This window comes from Dunckerocampus dactyliophorus, unplaced genomic scaffold, assembly GCF_027744805.1.
Source record: "Dunckerocampus dactyliophorus isolate RoL2022-P2 unplaced genomic scaffold, RoL_Ddac_1.1 HiC_scaffold_28, whole genome shotgun sequence".
Lineage (NCBI taxonomy): Eukaryota > Metazoa > Chordata > Actinopteri > Syngnathiformes > Syngnathidae > Dunckerocampus > Dunckerocampus dactyliophorus.
The window spans coordinates 72,501-82,500 of NW_026559864.1; positions in this window are offsets into that span (position 1 = coordinate 72,501).

A 10,000-nucleotide genomic window follows, 5' to 3' on the forward strand; every position below is an offset into this window, starting at 1 on the left:
CCATGCCTAGGGTCCTGGAGCCCAGGGGCGGCTGCAAAGTCTGTGGAGAGCCGCTGTTGCCCTGGATGAAATGAGAAAAAGGGTGAAAAAATGGCAAAGTGTCAAGGGAGCTAGGCAGAAACCCATGCCTAGGGTCCTGGAGCCCAGGGGCCGCGGGAAAGTCTGTGGAGAGCCGCTGTGTCCCTGGATGAAATGAGAAAAAAGGTGAAAAAATGGCAAAGTGTCAAGGGAGCTAGGCAGAAACCCATGCCGAGCTGCCTGGAGCCCAGGGGCGGCTGCAAAGTCTGTGGAGAGCCGCTGTGTCCCTGGATGAAATGAGAAAAAGGGTGGAAAAATGGCAAAGTGTCAAGGGAGCTAGGCAGAAACCCATGCCGAGCTGCCTGGAGCCCAGGGGCGGCTGTAAAGTCTGTGGAGTGCCGCTGTGTCCCTGGATGAAATGAGAAAAAGGGTGAAAAAATGGCAAAGTGTCAAGGGAGAAATTCAGAAACTCAGGCCGAGCTGCCTGGAGCCCAGGGGCGGTTCTAAAGTGTGTGGAGAGCCGCTGTGTCCCTGGATGAATTGAGAAAAAGGGTGAAAAAATGGCAAAGTGTCAAGGGAGAAATTCAGAAACTCAGGCCGAGCTGCCTGGAGCCCAGGGGCGGTTCTAAAGTGTGTGGAGAGCCGCTGTGTCCCTGGATGAATTGAGAAAAAGGGTGAAAAAATGGCAAAGTGTCAAGGGAGCTAGGCAGAAACCCATGCCTAGGGTCCTGGAGCCCAGGGGCGGCTGCAAAGTCTGTGGAGAGCCGCTGTTGCCCTGGATGAAATGAGAAAAAGGGTGAAAAAATGGCAAAGTGTCAAGGGAGCTAGGCAGAAACCCATGCCTAGGGTCCTGGAGCCCAGGGGCCGCGGGAAAGTCTGTGGAGAGCCGCTGTGTCCCTGGATGAAATGAGAAAAAAGGTGAAAAAATGGCAAAGTGTCAAGGGAGCTAGGCAGAAACCCATGCCTAGGGTCCTGGAGCCCAGGGGCCGCGGGAAAGTCTGTGGAGAGCCGCTGTGTCCCTGGATGAAATGAGAAAAAGGGTGAAAAAATGGCAAAGTGTCAAGGGAGCTAGGCAGAAACCCATGCCTAGGGTCCTGGAGCCCAGGGGCCGCGGGAAAGTCTGTGGAGAGCCGCTGTGTCCCTGGATGAAATGAGAAAAAGGGTGAAAAAATGGCAAAGTGTCAAGGGAGCTAGGCAGAAACCCATGCCTAGGGTCCTGGAGCCCAGGGGCCGCGGGAAAGTCTGTGGAGAGCCGCTGTGTCCCTGGATGAAATGAGAAAAAAGGTGAAAAAATGGCAAAGTGTCAAGGGAGCTAGGCAGAAACCCATGCCGAGCTGCCTGGAGCCCAGGGGCGGCTGCAAAGTCTGTGGAGAGCCGCTGTGTCCCTGGATGAAATGAGAAAAAAGGTGAAAAAATGGCAAAGTGTCAAGGGAGAAATTCAGAAACCCAGGCCGAGCTGGCTGGAGCCCAGGGGCGGCTGCAAAGTCTGTGGAGAGCCGCTGTGTCCCTGGATGAAATGAGAAAAAAGGTGAAAAAATGGCAAAGTGTCAAGGGAGAAATTCAGAAACTCAGGCCGAGCTGCCTGGAGCCTCAAAGCGGATAGAAATAGCGTGGAGAGCCGCTGTTAAGCCAGACGCCCTCTGGCGGACACAGGCAGGAGTTGCAGTAAATGCATTGAAGTCAATGGGCGAGAGTAAGCCATGCCTTGCGTCCTGGAGCCCAGGGGCGGTTCTAAAGTCTGTGAGAGCCGCTGTGTCCCTGGATGAAATGAGAAAAAGAGTGAAAAAATGGCAAAGTGTCAAGGGAGCTAGGCAGAAACCCATGCCTAGGGTCCTGGAGCCCAGGGGCCGCGGGAAAGTCTGTGGAGAGCCGCTGTGTCCCTGGATGAAATGAGAAAAAGGGTGAAAAAATGGCAAAGTGTCAAGGGAGAAATTCAGAAACTCAGGCCGAGCTGCCTGGAGCCCAGGGGCGGCTGTAAAGTCTGTGGAGAGCCGCTGTGTCCCTGGATGAAATGAGAAAAAGGGTGAAAAAATGGCAAAGTGTCAAGGGAGCTAGGCAGAAACCCATGCCGAGCTGCCTGGAGCCCAGGGGCGGCTGTAAAGTCTGTGGAGTGCCGCTGTGTCCCTGGATGAAATGAGAAAAAGGGTGAAAAAATGGCAAAGTGTCAAGGGAGAAATTCAGAAACTCAGGCCGAGCTGCCTGGAGCCCAGGGGCGGCTGCAAAGTCTGTGGAGTGCCGCTGTGTCCCTGGATGAAATGAGAAAAAGGGTGGAAAAATGGCAAAGTGTCAAGGGAGAAATTCAGAAACCCATGCCTAGGGTCCTGGAGCCCAGGGGCGGCTGTAAAGTCTGTGGAGAGCCGCTGTGTCCCTGGATGAAATGAGAAAAAAGGTGAAAAAATGGCAAAGTGTCAAGGGAGCTAGGCAGAAACCCATGCCTAGGGTCCTGGAGCCCAGGGGCCGCGGGAAAGTCTGTGGAGAGCCGCTGTGTCCCTGGATGAATTGAGAAAAAGGGTGAAAAAATGGCAAAGTGTCAAGGGAGAAATTCAGAAACTCAGGCCGAGCTGCCTGGAGCCCAGGGGCGGTTCTAAAGTGTGTGGAGAGCCGCTGTGTCCCTGGATGAATTGAGAAAAAGGGTGAAAAAATGGCAAAGTGTCAAGGGAGCTAGGCAGAAACCCATGCCTAGGGTCCTGGAGCCCAGGGGCGGCTGCAAAGTCTGTGGAGAGCCGCTGTGTCCCTGGATGAAATGAGAAAAAAGGTGAAAAAATGGCAAAGTGTCAAGGGAGAAATTCAGAAACCCAGGCCGAGCTGCCTGGAGCCCAGGGGCGGCTGTAAAGTCTGTGGAGTGCCGCTGTGTCCCTGGATGAAATGAGAAAAAAGGTGAAAAAATGGCAAAGTGTCAAGGGAGCTAGGCAGAAACCCATGCCTAGGGTCCTGGAGCCCAGGGGCGGTTCTAAAGTCTGTGAGAGCCGCTGTGTCCCTGGATGAATTGAGAAAAAGGGTGAAAAAATGGCAAAGTGTCAAGGGAGAAATTCAGAAACTCAGGCCGAGCTGCCTGGAGCCCAGGGGCGGCTGTAAAGTCTGTGGAGAGCCGCTGTGTCCCTGGATGAAATGAGAAAAAGGGTGAAAAAATGGCAAAGTGTCAAGGGAAAAATTCAGAAACCCATGCCTAGGGTCCTGGAGCCCAGGGGCGGCTGTAAAGTCTGTGGAGAGCCGCTGTGTCCCTGGATGAATTGAGAAAAAGGGTGAAAAAATGGCAAAGTGTCAAGGGAGCTAGGCAGAAACCCATGCCTAGGGTCCTGGAGCCCAGGGGCGGCTGCAAAGTCTGTGGAGAGCCGCTGTGTCCCTGGATGAAATGAGAAAAAGGGTGGAAAAATGGCAAAGTGTCAAGGGAGCTAGGCAGAAACCCATGCCGAGCTGCCTGGAGCCCAGGGGCGGCTGTAAAGTCTGTGGAGTGCCGCTGTGTCCCTGGATGAAATGAGAAAAAGGGTGAAAAAATGGCAAAGTGTCAAGGGAGAAATTCAGAAACTCAGGCCGAGCTGCCTGGAGCCCAGGGGCGGTTCTAAAGTGTGTGGAGAGCCGCTGTGTCCCTGGATGAATTGAGAAAAAGGGTGAAAAAATGGCAAAGTGTCAAGGGAGAAATTCAGAAACTCAGGCCGAGCTGCCTGGAGCCCAGGGGCGGTTCTAAAGTGTGTGGAGAGCCGCTGTGTCCCTGGATGAATTGAGAAAAAGGGTGAAAAAATGGCAAAGTGTCAAGGGAGCTAGGCAGAAACCCATGCCTAGGGTCCTGGAGCCCAGGGGCGGCTGCAAAGTCTGTGGAGAGCCGCTGTTGCCCTGGATGAAATGAGAAAAAGGGTGAAAAAATGGCAAAGTGTCAAGGGAGCTAGGCAGAAACCCATGCCTAGGGTCCTGGAGCCCAGGGGCCGCGGGAAAGTCTGTGGAGAGCCGCTGTGTCCCTGGATGAAATGAGAAAAAAGGTGAAAAAATGGCAAAGTGTCAAGGGAGCTAGGCAGAAACCCATGCCTAGGGTCCTGGAGCCCAGGGGCCGCGGGAAAGTCTGTGGAGAGCCGCTGTGCCCCTGGATGAAATGAGAAAAAGGGTGAAAAAATGGCAAAGTGTCAAGGGAGCTAGGCAGAAACCCATGCCTAGGGTCCTGGAGCCCAGGGGCCGCGGGAAAGTCTGTGGAGAGCCGCTGTGTCCCTGGATGAAATGAGAAAAAAGGTGAAAAAATGGCAAAGTGTCAAGGGAGCTAGGCAGAAACCCATGCCGAGCTGCCTGGAGCCCAGGGGCGGCTGCAAAGTCTGTGGAGAGCCGCTGTGTCCCTGGATGAAATGAGAAAAAGGGTGGAAAAATGGCAAAGTGTCAAGGGAGCTAGGCAGAAACCCATGCCGAGCTGCCTGGAGCCCAGGGGCGGCTGTAAAGTCTGTGGAGTGCCGCTGTGTCCCTGGATGAAATGAGAAAAAGGGTGAAAAAATGGCAAAGTGTCAAGGGAGAAATTCAGAAACTCAGGCCGAGCTGCCTGGAGCCCAGGGGCGGTTCTAAAGTGTGTGGAGAGCCGCTGTGTCCCTGGATGAATTGAGAAAAAGGGTGAAAAAATGGCAAAGTGTCAAGGGAGAAATTCAGAAACTCAGGCCGAGCTGCCTGGAGCCCAGGGGCGGTTCTAAAGTGTGTGGAGAGCCGCTGTGTCCCTGGATGAATTGAGAAAAAGGGTGAAAAAATGGCAAAGTGTCAAGGGAGCTAGGCAGAAACCCATGCCTAGGGTCCTGGAGCCCAGGGGCGGCTGCAAAGTCTGTGGAGAGCCGCTGTTGCCCTGGATGAAATGAGAAAAAGGGTGAAAAAATGGCAAAGTGTCAAGGGAGCTAGGCAGAAACCCATGCCTAGGGTCCTGGAGCCCAGGGGCCGCGGGAAAGTCTGTGGAGAGCCGCTGTGTCCCTGGATGAAATGAGAAAAAAGGTGAAAAAATGGCAAAGTGTCAAGGGAGCTAGGCAGAAACCCATGCCTAGGGTCCTGGAGCCCAGGGGCCGCGGGAAAGTCTGTGGAGAGCCGCTGTGTCCCTGGATGAAATGAGAAAAAGGGTGAAAAAATGGCAAAGTGTCAAGGGAGCTAGGCAGAAACCCATGCCTAGGGTCCTGGAGCCCAGGGGCCGCGGGAAAGTCTGTGGAGAGCCGCTGTGTCCCTGGATGAAATGAGAAAAAAGGTGAAAAAATGGCAAAGTGTCAAGGGAGCTAGGCAGAAACCCATGCCGAGCTGCCTGGAGCCCAGGGGCGGCTGCAAAGTCTGTGGAGAGCCGCTGTGTCCCTGGATGAAATGAGAAAAAGGGTGGAAAAATGGCAAAGTGTCAAGGGAGCTAGGCAGAAACCCATGCCGAGCTGCCTGGAGCCCAGGGGCGGCTGTAAAGTCTGTGGAGTGCCGCTGTGTCCCTGGATGAAATGAGAAAAAGGGTGAAAAAATGGCAAAGTGTCAAGGGAGAAATTCAGAAACTCAGGCCGAGCTGCCTGGAGCCCAGGGGCGGTTCTAAAGTGTGTGGAGAGCCGCTGTGTCCCTGGATGAATTGAGAAAAAGGGTGAAAAAATGGCAAAGTGTCAAGGGAGAAATTCAGAAACTCAGGCCGAGCTGCCTGGAGCCCAGGGGCGGTTCTAAAGTGTGTGGAGAGCCGCTGTGTCCCTGGATGAATTGAGAAAAAGGGTGAAAAAATGGCAAAGTGTCAAGGGAGCTAGGCAGAAACCCATGCCTAGGGTCCTGGAGCCCAGGGGCGGCTGCAAAGTCTGTGGAGAGCCGCTGTTGCCCTGGATGAAATGAGAAAAAGGGTGAAAAAATGGCAAAGTGTCAAGGGAGCTAGGCAGAAACCCATGCCTAGGGTCCTGGAGCCCAGGGGCCGCGGGAAAGTCTGTGGAGAGCCGCTGTGTCCCTGGATGAAATGAGAAAAAAGGTGAAAAAATGGCAAAGTGTCAAGGGAGCTAGGCAGAAACCCATGCCTAGGGTCCTGGAGCCCAGGGGCCGCGGGAAAGTCTGTGGAGAGCCGCTGTGTCCCTGGATGAAATGAGAAAAAGGGTGAAAAAATGGCAAAGTGTCAAGGGAGCTAGGCAGAAACCCATGCCTAGGGTCCTGGAGCCCAGGGGCCGCGGGAAAGTCTGTGGAGAGCCGCTGTGTCCCTGGATGAAATGAGAAAAAGGGTGAAAAAATGGCAAAGTGTCAAGGGAGCTAGGCAGAAACCCATGCCTAGGGTCCTGGAGCCCAGGGGCCGCGGGAAAGTCTGTGGAGAGCCGCTGTGTCCCTGGATGAAATGAGAAAAAAGGTGAAAAAATGGCAAAGTGTCAAGGGAGCTAGGCAGAAACCCATGCCGAGCTGCCTGGAGCCCAGGGGCGGCTGCAAAGTCTGTGGAGAGCCGCTGTGTCCCTGGATGAAATGAGAAAAAAGGTGAAAAAATGGCAAAGTGTCAAGGGAGAAATTCAGAAACCCAGGCCGAGCTGGCTGGAGCCCAGGGGCGGCTGCAAAGTCTGTGGAGAGCCGCTGTGTCCCTGGATGAAATGAGAAAAAAGGTGAAAAAATGGCAAAGTGTCAAGGGAGAAATTCAGAAACTCAGGCCGAGCTGCCTGGAGCCTCAAAGCGGATAGAAATAGCGTGGAGAGCCGCTGTTAAGCCAGACGCCCTCTGGCGGACACAGGCAGGAGTTGCAGTAAATGCATTGAAGTCAATGGGCGAGAGTACCCAATGCGCCAAAAAAGTGCTGAAAATATGACAAAGTGTCAAATGAATGGGAGTCAATGGGCGAGAGTACCCAATGCACAAAAAAAGTGCTGAAAATATGACAAAGTGTCAAATGAATGGGAGTCAATGGGCGAGAGTACCCAATGCGCCAAAAAAGTGCTGAAAATATGACAAAGTGTCAAATGAATGGGAGTCAATGGGCGAGAGTACCCAATGCACAAAAAAAGTGCTGAAAATATGACAAAGTGTCAAATGAATGGGAGTCAATGGGCGAGAGTACCCAATGCACAAAAAAAGTGCTGAAAAAGTCCACACGAGCCTAGTCAGAAATGCAGGCCGAGGCGGCTGGAGCCCCAAAGCGGCTATAAAAAGCGTGGAGAGCCGCTGTCGCCCCGGAGAAACGGAGAAAAAGTGCTGAAAAAAGGCCCACGTCCTAACGGACCTAGGCGGAAGTGCAGGCGAGGCGGCAGGAGTCTGAAAACCGCTATAAAAAGCGTGGAGAGCCGCTGTCGCCCCGGAGAAACGTAGAAAAAGTGCTGAAAAAAGGCCTAAATCCTAACGGACCTAGGCGGAAGTGCAGGCGAGGCGGCAGGAGTCTGAAAACGGCTATAAAATGCGTGGAGAGCCGCTGTCGCCCCGGAGAAACGGAGAAAAAGTGCTGAAAAAAGGCCTAAATCCTAACGGACCGAGGCGGAAGTGCAGGCGAGGCGGCAGGAGTCTGAAAACGGCTATAAAATGCGTGGAGAGCCGCTGTCGCCCCGGAGGAACGGAGAAAAAGTGCTGAAAAAAGGCCTAAATCCTAACGGACCGAGGCGGAAGTGCAGGCGAGGCGGCAGGAGTCTGAAAACGGCTATAAAATGCGTGGAGAGCCGCTGTCGCCCCGGAGGAACGGAGAAAAAGTGCTGAAAAAAGGCCTAAATCCTAACGGACCGAGGCGGAAGTGCAGGCGAGGCGGCAGGAGTCTGAAAGCGGCTATAAAACGCGTGGAGAGCCGCTCGGATGATTTTTCAAAGTGTCAAATGAATGGGAGTGAATGGGGCAGAGTACCCAATGTGTAAAAAAAGTGCTGAAAAAACGACAAAGTCCACACGAGCCTAGTCAGAAATGCAGTCCGAGGCGGTTGGAGCCCCAAAGCGGCTATAAAACGCGTGGAGAGCCGCTCGGATGATTTTTCAAAGTGTCAAATGAATGGGAGTGAATGGGGCAGAGTACCCAATGTGTAAAAAAAGTGCTGAAAAAACGACAAAGTCCACACGAGCCTAGTCAGAAATGCAGTCCGAGGCGGCTGGAGCCCCAAAGCGGCTATAAAATGCGTGGAGAGCCGCTCGGATGATTTTTCAAAGTGTCAAATGAATGGGAGTGAATGGGGCGGAGTACCCAATGCGCGAAAAAAGTGCTGAAAAAACGACAAAGTCCACACGAGCCTAGTCAGAAATGAAGGCCGAGGCGGCTGGAGCCCCAAAGCGGCTATAAAATGCGTGGAGAGCCGCTCGGATGATTTTTCTAAGTGTGAAATGAATGGGAGTGAATGGGGCGGAGTACCCAATGCGCGAAAAAAGTGCTGAAAAAACGACAAAGTGTCAAATGAATGGGAGTGAATGGGCGGAGTACCCAATGCGTGAAAAAAGGTCTGGAAAAACGACAAAGTGTCAAATGAATGGGAGTCAATGGGCGGAGTACCCAATGCGCGAAAAAAGTGCTGAAAAAATGACAAAGTGTCAAATGAATGGGAGTCAATGAGTGTTTTGGTCGACCAGGAAAAAACGCGTTTACGGGAGAGGGTAAATCAGCCGAGAGGGGGGGGGGGGGTATACTTTACCCTCTCCCGTAAATGCCATTTTTCCTGGTTGACCAAAACACCTCCAGCACGATTTCGGAAACCCAGTTTTTAGAAACACTGACCTCCAGGGGAAGTACCGAGAAAAGCACACTTTTGAATCCGCTTTTGACGCACTGAAACACGGACGTGAGCTGGGGCTGTGCCGCTCTTGGAAAACCCCTGGAGGTTATTTTCTAAAACGGGTTTCCGCGTCCCCCGGGCGCCCGTGTTGGGCCGCGCAAGGCGGTCCGGGCTGCCCACCCCATCTGAGTGCCCCGTTGGGCCGCGTGCATGGCAGGCATCCAAGGAAGGCTGATGAGCAGCGGTGATGATGATGATGAGACACCAGCTGCAAATTTGACAAAGTGTCACCTCTCAAGCATTTCCAAGCGTGACACAAACAAAAGGGAACGGGAACTTTTATATGAGTGACTTGTGCTTCTTTTTCTCCAAGTGTCACTCCACAGCTGGCACCCAGGCTGTGTGACGCAGGTGTCCGACGAGGAGCGCCCGCGATGGGCCGCGTCAGGCGGCCCGGGCCGCGCTATCACCTCCGGATGACAACATCCAAAGGAGCACGTTGGTGCTTGCTGGGAGTTTGCGCACGCGATAGGCGACGCCTGGCGGCCCTGGCCGCGCCTCGCCAGCGGGTAATGACGACCGCGAGCGCCATGCTGCGCCGATGGAGCTGTCCGAGGAGCGAGAGCGCCCGCCATGGGCGGCATCCGGCGGCCCCTGGCCGTGCTTCGTCTGCGGGTCGCTCTCCACCTCCGGGTGGCCAATCCGAGGTGTCCGCAAAGTGTGTGCGCTCGCCATGGGCGGCATCCGGCGGCCTCTGGCCGTGCTTCGTCTGCGGGTGCACACTCGGAGCGAGGCTCCTGCTCGCTCCGGCGCGGTAGCTTTGTCCGCGCTCCACCTCCGGGTGGCGAATCCCAAAAAGCAGCACTTTGGTGCTACGAAGGTGTCAGAAGAGTGTGTGCGCCCGCCATGGGCGGCATCCGGCGGCCTCTGGCCGTGCTTCGTCTGCGGGTGCACACTAGGCGCGGTGGCTTTGTCCGCGCTCCACCTCCGGGTGGCGAATCCCAAAAAGCAGCACTTGGGTGCTTCGTAGGTGTCAGAAAAGTGTGTGCGCCCGCCATGGGCGGCATCCGGCGGCCTCTGGCCGTGCTTCGTCTGCGGGCGCACACTCGGAGCGAGGCTGCTGCTCGCTCCGGCGCGGTGGCTGGGTCCGCGCTCCACCTCCGGGTGGCGGAAGGAATCGAAAAGGAGCACTTTGCTGCTTCGCAGGTGTCAGAGGAGTGGGAGCGCCCGCCATGGGCGGCATCCGGCGGCCCCTGGCCGTGCTTCGTCTGCGGGTCGCTCTCCACCTCCGGGTGGCCCACTCCAAAGAAAATAAAAAAGGAGCCCAGCTCACTGGAAGGCAAGCTGAGGCTCCGGCGCGGGTAAGAGGGGCCCGCG